At 47.7% G+C, this 10,961-nt stretch overlaps 1 pseudogene; it reads left to right on the top strand.

Moving 5' to 3' along the window:
• The first annotated feature begins 3,279 nt into the window (after window positions 1–3,279).
• LOC110316858 overlaps window positions 3,280–10,961 on the top strand; it is a 13,275-nt pseudogene continuing 5,593 nt past the window's right edge.

The raw sequence follows: 10,961 nt of genomic DNA, 5'->3' as shown, positions 1-10,961 counted from the left end.
CACACACACACACACACACACACACACACCACACACACCACACACACACACACTCCACTCCTATCTCCCGTTCTCCTGCTTGCCTAGCCCTGGCTATGTCCAGCCTGTTTTTTGTTCTCTCTGCTCTGGACTCTTCCAGGTGCCTCTGGCCATTTTCTTTCTCTGTCCACAATAAAAACCGATCCCCCCCTCCCCAGTGAAGAGGACACATTCACGGTTTCTTTACACACTCCTTCACATACACAGCCTTCTTGGGCATATATGAAGCTGGTTCTGGGTGGTTGATAGCCCACTGCTGCAGGGTCCTCTGCCGGCTGTGTGCAGTAATGCCATCAGAATGGTACCACCTCCTCTAAAATGGCACAGACACACCCCCAAGGTTGCCACATATAGGGGGAGCTCTGTTAGGGTCTCACATGGGAATCCTTAGTCAGGACCTAGGTACCTTCTTGCCATCCCACTTTTACCTCCAGCTATGAGCCCCTCCATGGTTTTTCTTCTTCCTCCCCAAATTGCCTCAAAAAAGGGCAACAAGAAGAGACCTTTGCATTAGTCAGTACAACAAAACGCCTGACAGAAATGACTTAATAGAGGAAAGGTTTGTCTTGACTTGTGGTTTCAGGAGTTTTAGTCTGTCAGAGTAGGGCATTCATGGCAGCAGAAACAGCAGAGTGGGAAAGGGTTCCTCCTGGCACAGCTAAGCTCTCCTGGTCACCCCAGGTTCTTCTCTTTTACAGTTTTGCCTTCTTGCAGATGATAGATGGATGGGTAGGTGGGTGAATGGATGATAGGTAGATAGATAGATTGATAGATGACAGGTATATAGATAATTGATAGATGATAGATTGATAGCTGTTAATTGATAGATTATACATAGATACATTAATAGATAGATGATCGGTTGATTGATATATGTAGATGATAGGTAGAAACATTAATATGACCTTAAATTGATATCATCTTAAGAATGTAAAACATCCTTTCAGAATAATTTTGGACATCTCAAAATGAATTCCCAAAACTTGACTTAGAAATCAAGACTGCAGAGGCCCCTTGGACTCCTCCCAGCAGCCCTGAGATGGGTGGATTGGCATGGACCTCAAACTGTGTCTTCCGCATTCTCTTAGGCTTATCAGAAAAAAACGTGGAAGCAAGCATGCTGATGTTCTCGGACACCTCTGACATTTTCCAGCCCCCAGCCTGTTGTGATTGCTGAGTGTCCCTGCCAGCAGGTACAGGAAGCAGACCTGAAGCACTGAAGATAACCAACGCAAGAGGCGTTTCCAGGGAGCAAAGCTCCACTCTCCACACTTAACAAGAATCCACCCACGCATTCCTCCTAACCCTTTATCAAGTATTTAGGTGATCTACAGCATACAAACGAGAAAATGGAGACACAGAAATTCTCTTGTGACACCCTGTGACACAATTTACGGTGGCCACACTGGAATTTGGCTGCAGGCCATCTGGTTCCGTGTAACTGCTCAAGCTCACACAGGAGCATGGGTCTCCCTGAGATGCTTCCCATACCAGCTAGGAACATTAGGGTTCTGTGACAAGCAAGAATGGCAGGTGAAAGGGGCCTGTGGAGGCACAGGGTCTGGTGGGAAGGGCCTTCTGTGCCTGTGCAGCCTCTAGCTGCACCATAGGCAGCACCATGCCCCATGTCCCATCATCCCTCTGCCACCTTCTGCATGGCGTCCTATCCAGATGTCTTCTCCTGATGAGACCAGTAGATATCAGGCCTGGTTCTACATGGTGAGAAAGAGTCTGGTGGTCCATTAATGTTTTTACTTATCAATGGAAATAATTAATGAAACTCAGAGTGTTTCCTAGATAGTGGCCATGAACAAAATCTCTGTTTCAATGACCTTCTGTCATCAGATGGAGACCAGGTCAAACCTTCTGGGGGAACCCAACAACCCTAGGCATTGAACCCATGAACCCGTGGCTTCTCATACCACTGGACCATAGCCCAGTCAATGGCAGGGTAGCCTGGCTGGAAGGCACTGGCTTGGGAACAGGAGACTGAGTGAGTGGTGATAGTACCCTGCCAGGCTTTGGGGCTGTCTAGTGTCTCTCTGGTTTCTTCTCCTTGGGGAGGAAGACCATTTCTCTAGCCATATGAACTCCAGGGTTAGAGATACTTGACTTTCTAGGACAGGGATAACTACAGAGACCACTATTGGATTTGTTGGGAAAAGATAGGCTATGGATCTTTGCCTGATTGCTGCTTATCCTTGATCTGGGAAGCTACCAGCTCAGACACCAACATACATCTGATTGTAGAAACATTTGAGGATGCTGACAGTCTCACGGCATTCAAATGATGGTAGCCTGGGCTTCTCCCTCCAGTGTACATAGATCAGTGTAGGAAGAGCCTTCAGTGCATAAGACCGGATATAAAGCAGTTCCACACCCTCTTTCCCATCACCTACTAACCACACGACCTTGGGAGAAGTCAAGTGTCTCAGTCTCTCAGTAATTGGTTGTCATTGGAATTAACTGTATTAACATAGAACTGGGCCTGGCCAATCCAGCTCTGTCCTAGGTACTGAGGGTATGGCATGCAAGGACCATGAGAGCGAGGACTGCTTCCCTGGTAAACCTTGGAAATAAGACACATGTGCCCGGTGATCAGGGACACCTGGTTCCAGTGGGAGGAAGCAGCTGTTCCAGAAGAGTTGCAGGATACAGCTCATGGCGACCAGGAGCTTCCCAGAGGGTCTCTAATTGGTAGACAGGCCTTGAGCACCCGTCTGACAAGGAGTGTGCAAAGAAATACATGTTTGAAAACATGTATTTGAGTAAATGTAGGTGCTGAAGGACTCTAGGACAATTTGCAGCTTTGTTATAGTGGACTCACTAAGGAGAGTGTTAGGAAACATCAGATGGGACCCAGTGTATCCGTCCCCTTTCTGATGCTGGGCTGAACACCACGATCAAAAACAACTTGCAGGGAAAAGGTTTCTTTGGAGCTCACGCCAGGAACCTACATGCCAATCTGATGGAGGACTTTTTCTCAATTCCCCTCTTCCCAGATGACCCTAGGTTGTGTCAAGCTGACATAAAACTAACCAGTAGACTCACTTATAGCTGTAAATGCTACATAAGCATGTATCCTACAAGCAACGTAGGAGGGAACTTTGAGATTTTTATTAATGTGAACACAGTGCTGTCTTAGACAAACCACTACAAGACTGATTGGGGACACACTTGGGGAATGAATGAATGAATGAATGAATGAACACATTGTTCATCTGCAGGGAGGGAGAAAGCATGTCCAGTGAGCTGGAGGACAGGAGAAGAGAACGGAACACAGCAGTGGGGACACTGCGCCGTGGAGGTGGAAGGATAGTTCATGATGGCTGCAGAAGGATGCTGGGAGTGGGTAGGATTGTGGAAGAGAAGGGAAAGAGGAGAGGGAAGACAAGGTCATGGAGAAGGGCAACAGAGATAGACACTTAGATCTGACTGGTGAAGGAGATAAAAGCAATAAGCTGATGCACAAGTCTTCGGAGAAATGAGAAACAGAGGAAGAGAATGAGAAGGGAGGAAGCAGCGGTGGGGGTGGCCAGCTTTGAGGCCTCACACAACTTTCTCGCTGGTGAAAACCAGTGCTCCTCCACTTCCATGGGGTCGATGGGCCAGGCAACAGCTGTCTGTGGCTGAGCAAAGGTCTGAGAGCAAGTCAGTGGGGCCAGGGAAGGCTCAGAGAGTCTGGTGAAGGGCTGGGGGTGAGGAGATGATGACGACGATGGAGAGTCAGGTCAGACTGAGAATGGATGTGTGAGTCACTTGAGAAGGAATCCCAGAGTGATGCTCTGTCTGCCAGAGGGAAGAGCGAGTGTTGGTGATGTCATGCTGGCCAGTTCTGCACTATTGTCCATTGTTGGGAGTGGGAGTGAAAGGTGGTGGGCGGGATGACGCATTGGTCGTGGATGCTGTGGTATGATGTGCTTTCCTAGAGTGAAAGCACATTTTAGTTCTTGGCAATCCCATCGTGAGACTCAGAGTATTTCCTCAGCCATCTGTATCTTTATTTATGTAGGTGACTAATCCCTTCATGGGGAGATTCAAGCTTTCTGTCTCAGTTATATGGAGATACTGCGGAGAATTACTCATGGGTTGCAGAAGAGATGGATATCTAGAAATTATTGAGACAGTTTCTATATGCAACTAGCATTGTTGAGCCTTGCAACTCTCCAGGTTAGACTAACCCCAGGCCAGTTAGTTACCCACTACACATGTGGCAAAGTGCTCCATCTCCCATCTCTGTGTCCACCAGACTCCCACGCCCAGTCCAGCACATCCACATGGCAAGAATGCTCCCAGAAGCACCCTGGGGGAGAGATAGCTGAAAGCTATGGTCTAAAGACTTTGATAAATCTGCCCTGGGTGTGTTACAGCTTGTTGGTAGAATATTGTCTGTCTGCAAGCAGATGCTTCCTGAATTCATTTTGTGGGCATTTCTGCAATATTCTTTAGAGACCTTAATTGACTCTAATAAACCTTATGGAAGAAAGGCCCTTCTCAAATGGAGAGGGCCACACACTGTCAAAAATCAAGTTGGCTGAATCCTGGACCCAAGAAGAAATGAGCAGACATAGTCCAAGGTGAAGAATTTCCCATTTCTCAAAACAACACATAAGAGCAGAGAATCACGACGTTCAGGATTAGGTTGCCTTCAGGACCAGGTCAGAGCCTATGGTCTTTTTTTAATAATCAATAAATGCTCTATTGAAATTAATTTTCACTTTACTTTCAGCAAATGGCATTCGTCTTTGAATATTTGTGATGTGACAATGTGTGGGTACAGGTACACAAGCATCTGGAGACCTCCAGGGCTCAACCTCTGAGTCAACATTTCAAGACCCGTCTACCTAGTTTTGTTGAAACAAGATCTCTCACTGGGACCTTAGACTGGCCAATAAAGTTAAGCTGGCTGGCATTGGCCTATCACCTCCCTGGCATGGGCATTACAAATGTGCTCTGCCACATTCAGCTTTTTATACGGGTTTCAGGGTTCAAACTCAGGCCCCTATGTTTGTGCGACAGTACCCAATGAGTTAGTTCTGATCTTTGAGCCCTGACTGCTGAGGAAGTGTGGAACCCTAATGTAGTTCTGACACCAAAACTGTTTAGCGGAGCCTGACATGCTAAGGGAAGATGGGTAATTCCAAACACGTGCCCACACAAATACTGTTCCTGGTCACAGAAGCGTAGGGTCCCGTTTGGGCGTCCCCATCCCCTACATCCATGGCACCTGATAGCAGATCCAGATGGACTTCATTCCCAATGGCAGGCCCCCTCTTCAAAATCAGTCATTTATCCGTCGACTTGGCGACTACCAGGGATTCTTGCTGCCCATGGTTACTTCTTTTGGCTTTCCTGGGGCAGTTGCTTATTTCTGTAGAGATATATGGCCAAGGTTTTCTGAGACCCGGCGTCGGGAATCTGCACTCTGAGTATACCTCCAAACTGAGTCACACAGAAAGTCCTTACTGTTGGCCATGGAGCCCATGCCTGTAAACCTAGCACACAACAGGCTGAGGCAGGAAGTGTTGGCTGAGGTAGGGAGATTGTGAGTTCGAGGCCAGCCTGTGATGCATAGCAAGATTTTCTTTCTAGACCCTACTGGCCCCAAAGGAAGGAAAATAAAATCCTCAGGAAGAGAAATAAAGAAGATCCATAACAATAGTAGTTTGGCATCTGTTGAGTGTGTTTGGTTTGTGAAAATGAAGCCAGAAGCAGGGTGGGACTCCAGGTGGAATCTGACTTTTTTTTAGGTAGGTAGGGACCTGACGCCACAGGCATTTTTTTTGGCCGAGTAATTGCAGTTGTTAATGCATTAGTTGTCAGGGAAATTGAGAAAAACAAAACAAGCTATCTCTTCCCCTAGCACTTTGTGGGCTGTGTGACTTTGAGCAAGTCACAGAACCTGTCTGGGCCACACTGGAAAGATCTCTCTCAAACAAACTTGCATTACCTCATCAGGCTATTACAAACCACTGCTTTGCTCCCTGTGAGTGGGAGTGCTCTCCCCATGGGGTCTTATTCTAAACAGACCCTTCTTTTCCTCTCCCCCCCACCCACCCCATGCCTAACAGAGTGTGTCCTCTTCATTGACTCTTCAAAACGAAACAAAACACAGAGTCTTGGGCTGTGGCATTTAGCAGTTTCTGTGGTGTAAATACTTCCATGTCTGACCTTTACTCATCGATAATTTAGCGAGAGGCTCACAGAGTTGCCTGATGCAGTGGGCCACTGTGGCCGGCAGGAGCTGAATGTGTCACACCGATGTTCCTTCCCCATCTCCCTTCTCTCCTCTCTGCGTTGTCCTGGATGTCCCTGACAGGTCATTCCCCGGTTCCTCTGTCTTCCACATTTAACCAACTTCTGTGAGTAGGTTTCTCACAGCAGTCCCTGGCCAGTGGGTATGGTGGACTTCAGGTGCTGTGGTCATTGTCCCGCATCTTCCCGAGTCCTCCCTTGCCCTCTCTGGGCAGCAGTGCTCAGAGAGAACTCTGCATCTTACAGGGCTGTACCTATTTGCAGTTGGGGTTCCTCAGTCCCCAACTGTAGGACATGACATTCTTCCTTGCAAAGCCACAGGGTGATTTCTCTGCCCCTAGCTAAGCTAACTTCATTCCACTTCAGCAGAGTCAGGGTGAGCTAAGGCAGACTGGGGAAGAGAGAGAAGGGCAGGCTGGCCTGTGCTGGCACAAGTGCCATCCGTAGATATTCTGGTAGCAGTGTGTCTGCATGTGCCAGCCTTCCTTCCAGGGCCAACCTTAGTCATACACCCTGTTTTGAGGAGCTGTGAGAGAGGCTTTGTTAGCACCCAAAGGTTAAAACAGTAGTCTCCCTTTAGTCATGCTTTTGATTCTGTGGTTTCAATTACTTTAGGTCAACCATGACCTAAAAAATATTAAAGGGATAGTTCTAGAAATAGACTCTTTCTGATTTTTAAATAACTTCCATTACAATGTATTATTATAACAGTTAATTTCGTTTTCACAAAATGTTCCTCTTAGTATTTTTTGGTGCCTGATTTATAAACAAAACTTTATCACAGATGTGCAGGCATAGGGGAAAAACACAATTTATGTAGGGTTAGGTACTGTTTGCAATCTCAGACATTCATGGAGGAGGGGCACAGACACCTCCCCCAAGAACAAGACGGGGAGCTGTGTTTCTATTCACCTGTACCGCAGCTCAGCTCTCAAGGAGAACCACGATGTTCCACAGGGAAACTAGGTCACATGTCTGGATCACAAAGCAGCCCGCAATGGTTTCCTCTCATGGGTCTTGTATTTTGCTTATTTGGGTCTGCTGTCGAACTTTTTCCCCTCTGCCCCCTCTCCCCCCATGCTATGAATCACACTGTGAGTCACAAGCAAGGCCTGGTGCACACAAGGCAAGCACTACAGTGCTATATTACCAGTGGCTCCCCTCCCCCCACCCCCATCACTGATAAATCTTGGCAGGTGGTAAATTCCCATAATCCTCAAAAAAAAAAAAAAAAAAAGCAATTTTACCTTTAAAAAGTCTTCGAAATATTCATCACATCCCTTTAGAGAAATCCCTTCGTTGTGTGAGTTAGTCCAAACTAACTTTTATACCATTGCCCAAATCCTAGTTTATAGCACCCGGGAGCTGGCAGCTCATCTGTATGGGCCAGCTGGGAAGTCCTCAGGAGTCTGCCAGCCACAGGCTCTGTTGGAACTGTGAAAAGCAGCCACAGACAGTACAGAAATGAATGGGTGTCACTGTGCCCTAGGCTTCACATACGGACACTAAAATTTCAATTTCATACAGTTGTCCTGCACCATGAAATGTCATTCTTTAAACCACTTTTTTCAAATGTTAAAAATTTACTTTGAGTGGACAAGCAAAATCCCATATGAAAACAGACAGCAGAAAGAGTGTATTTAGACCGCAGTCCACAGTTGGCTGACCCCTGCACTAGAAGTTTCTTTTTCGTTACCACCGTGGTGACCCCTAGCTGGTTCTTTCCCAGTGACAGCCCAGGACTCTGCTGTCCTTCTTTGGCCTCTACTTTCTTCTCCAGACTGGTACTAAGGGAGGGTCATTTCTCCCTGCATTCTACTGGCTGGAAGTCAGACACCTAGCACTTCCAACTGCGTGAGAGACAGGAACAGTAAATCTAACCGCATGTTGGGAGGGAAGTGGACCGGTGACTTGCTGATCCAAAAGAAGTGTGTTCCCTGATCCCTTGTCATGTGACAGGGTGTGAATTCCCCATACAGGAACTTCATAGTGAAGGTACAGGACTGGAAGGGAGGCTGGTCTGGAGGGATGTCGTGGTAACACTCTCCCATTTAACTTGGTACCTATTGTGTATTACAGGCCAAACTAAATTGCTACCTAATATCCATAGCAGCCTTGTGAAATGTGTTGTTCCTTTTTTAGATAGGGACACAGGTGTCCCCAGGAACTCTTAGTCAAGGCCACACAACTGTCAAGAGTATGACCAGAATAACAGTCCCCCACACTCTCTGTAGGCACTATTTGCTGCTTCTGGACACTGTGGTCAATCCCGAAATAATCCAAGGCTAACTCTGTATTCCGAGGAACAGCCCACACCAGCCCTGAGACCTGAGAAGGCCTCCTTCATCTCTCTCCAGTTCTGCCTGGTCTCAGAGCTTAGAGCTCTTCCCTGGTTCCTGAGGACCTGCCCAGGCAGCTCCTCCCTTAGCAAGGAAGTGGGTCTGATTACCCCCGTTGCTTCACAATGGAGATACCAAGTGCTTGACTCTTGCCTGGTCCACCCACGCTCCCAAGCAGGAGGGAGAAGTCCCAACTCCCTGCTGCTGCAGAACTGGGAAGGTCAGGTGCCTCCCCAGCAAGGGTTTCCTAACATCTGGAGTCATCAAAGAGGGTAGGATGAAGGAGAGTGAGTTTAGATGATTTTATTCACAGTGCACATTTAGATGCATGGGGCACACTAGCTTCTGGGATCTGAAGGAGTTTGGATGTTGCCTGTGCCTCAGTTTCCACCTTGAGCCATAAAGAAAAAAAAAAAAAAACAGCAGCTGGCAGAATCCTGAAGTAGGTGACCACAGAGGACACAAGGCAGACTTAACTGTTGCATCTAGTGACCTTGAAATCCCAGGATCTTCTAGAGGGGCTGTTCTGAAGTTGGTAACATCAGCCTGGTTGCAAGAGGCTCTACAGCTAGGCTCATAGATCAATGCTATATGAGGTCCAAGAGGAAGAGCTGACTTTGAGCTGTTTGAACCAGCCTACTTTTCTGGGTGTTCCTATAGTGGCTGCCAAGTCACCCCACCAAGAGTGGAGGCCTCCCTAAGGAGAAGTTGCCCTCACCTTACTCCTTGGTAACAGATGGGTTTGGACTGTGACATACACTCTCTTGGGTCAGGGAAACTCTTTCAGGTAGGGTTAGACACAGAAGGGAAGTGCACTCCCAGAGGTCCTCTAAGCCCTGAAGAAGAGCCCCAGTAGGCTGCCCTTCCCTGCTGTGAGCAGACTGATGAGTGTCTATAATAGGTGCTGGGGGGGGCGGGGCATCTCACCAGGTTGCCTCCTACCTAGAAGGTTTCCCCATCCTCTGGTGCTTTCCATTCTCACAGGGCGATGCTCTCAGGCACCAACTCTCTGGGCCGTGGCCAGCACTTGCCGTGGGTGTAACCTGGGCACACAGTACTGTCAGCGGACATCTAGGCTTTCCTACTGCCCATGGGACATCCCTGACATTTGGGGACTATTCCCAAAGGTCCTAATTTGTTCTTCCTATGACTTCAGTCATATGACATTTTACTGTGCATTTATTGGCTTGTTGACTTCCCTGAGCCTCCTGTCCAGAAAGCCAGATCTAGAAAGATATAAACATTGCCCCTTCTGTTCTTTCTCACCCACAGAGCAATAGCCTCAAATATATCAGATTTTAATCCTTGGATATCATCTTATAACCGTGGTTCTCAACCTGTGGGTCGTGCCCCCTTTCCCATGTGTTATCTAAGACCGTTGGGGGAAAAAAGCCCAAAAAACAAAACCATACAAATATTTACATTATAATTCATAACAGTAGCAAAATCACAGTTGTGAAGCAGCAATTAAAGTAATGTAATGGTTGTGGGTCACCACAACATGAGGAACTGTATTAAAGGATCACAGCATGGGGAAGGCTGAGAACCACTGCCTTGTTGTAAAGAGAAATGGCCTTCCCAGGTGTCTCAAACCAAGCCCTAACAAGGTTCTTACCTTGTCAGTGAGAGGCTAAGGAAGATTAACTACAGAGCAGAAAGGACCAGCAGCCAGGAAAGCGAGCGACAGATTCTATCCTAGGGTCTGCAGGGGAACACAGCCAGCATCTCCATCTTGGCTCAGTGATGTTGGATGGCTGCTTCTGACCTCTAGCATCTCGAGGTATGCATTTCTATCTTAAGCCACCGAGTCTGTGCAATTTAACCCCATGGCAATGGGAAACGAACAAAGCCTACAGTCTGATGCCTGGATCACATCGGATGGTGGATGGTAATTAAAAGAATAAAGTAACGCTTGCTTTCAAGGCTGGTCCAGGGCGTCCTACCTAACGCTTCCTTCCCTTGCTTGCATCTCACCCTTCAGCCTCGGAGACAGACTTGGAGGTGTGTGACTGGCCACAGCAGTACGCTTCCCTTTTGACAGCTGATTGTAAGAGAGTAATGTTAGACTCTAGCTGCTGCTCAGGTCTCAATACTTCGCAGCAGCTCCCCCATACACAGAAAGGACAAGCACTCTACTGAGACCTTGTCTGTGAGTCCCCATTAACACACTTCCCAGAGCCAGGAGCCATGTCACCCAGAAAGTGAGTTTCCGTCAAAGAGACTACTAGCCACACATCCTTCCCTTCCCTGCCTCCTGCCTCCTGCCTCCTGCCTCCTGCCTCCTGCCTCCTGCCTCCTGCCTCCTGCCTCCTGCCTCCTGCCTCCTGC

This window comes from Mus pahari, chromosome 1 (genome assembly GCF_900095145.1).
Source record: "Mus pahari chromosome 1, PAHARI_EIJ_v1.1, whole genome shotgun sequence".
Classification (NCBI taxonomy): Eukaryota; Metazoa; Chordata; class Mammalia; order Rodentia; family Muridae; genus Mus; species Mus pahari.
The sequence above is the reverse complement of the archived record's forward strand: the minus strand, read 5'-3'. Positions and strand labels throughout refer to the sequence as shown.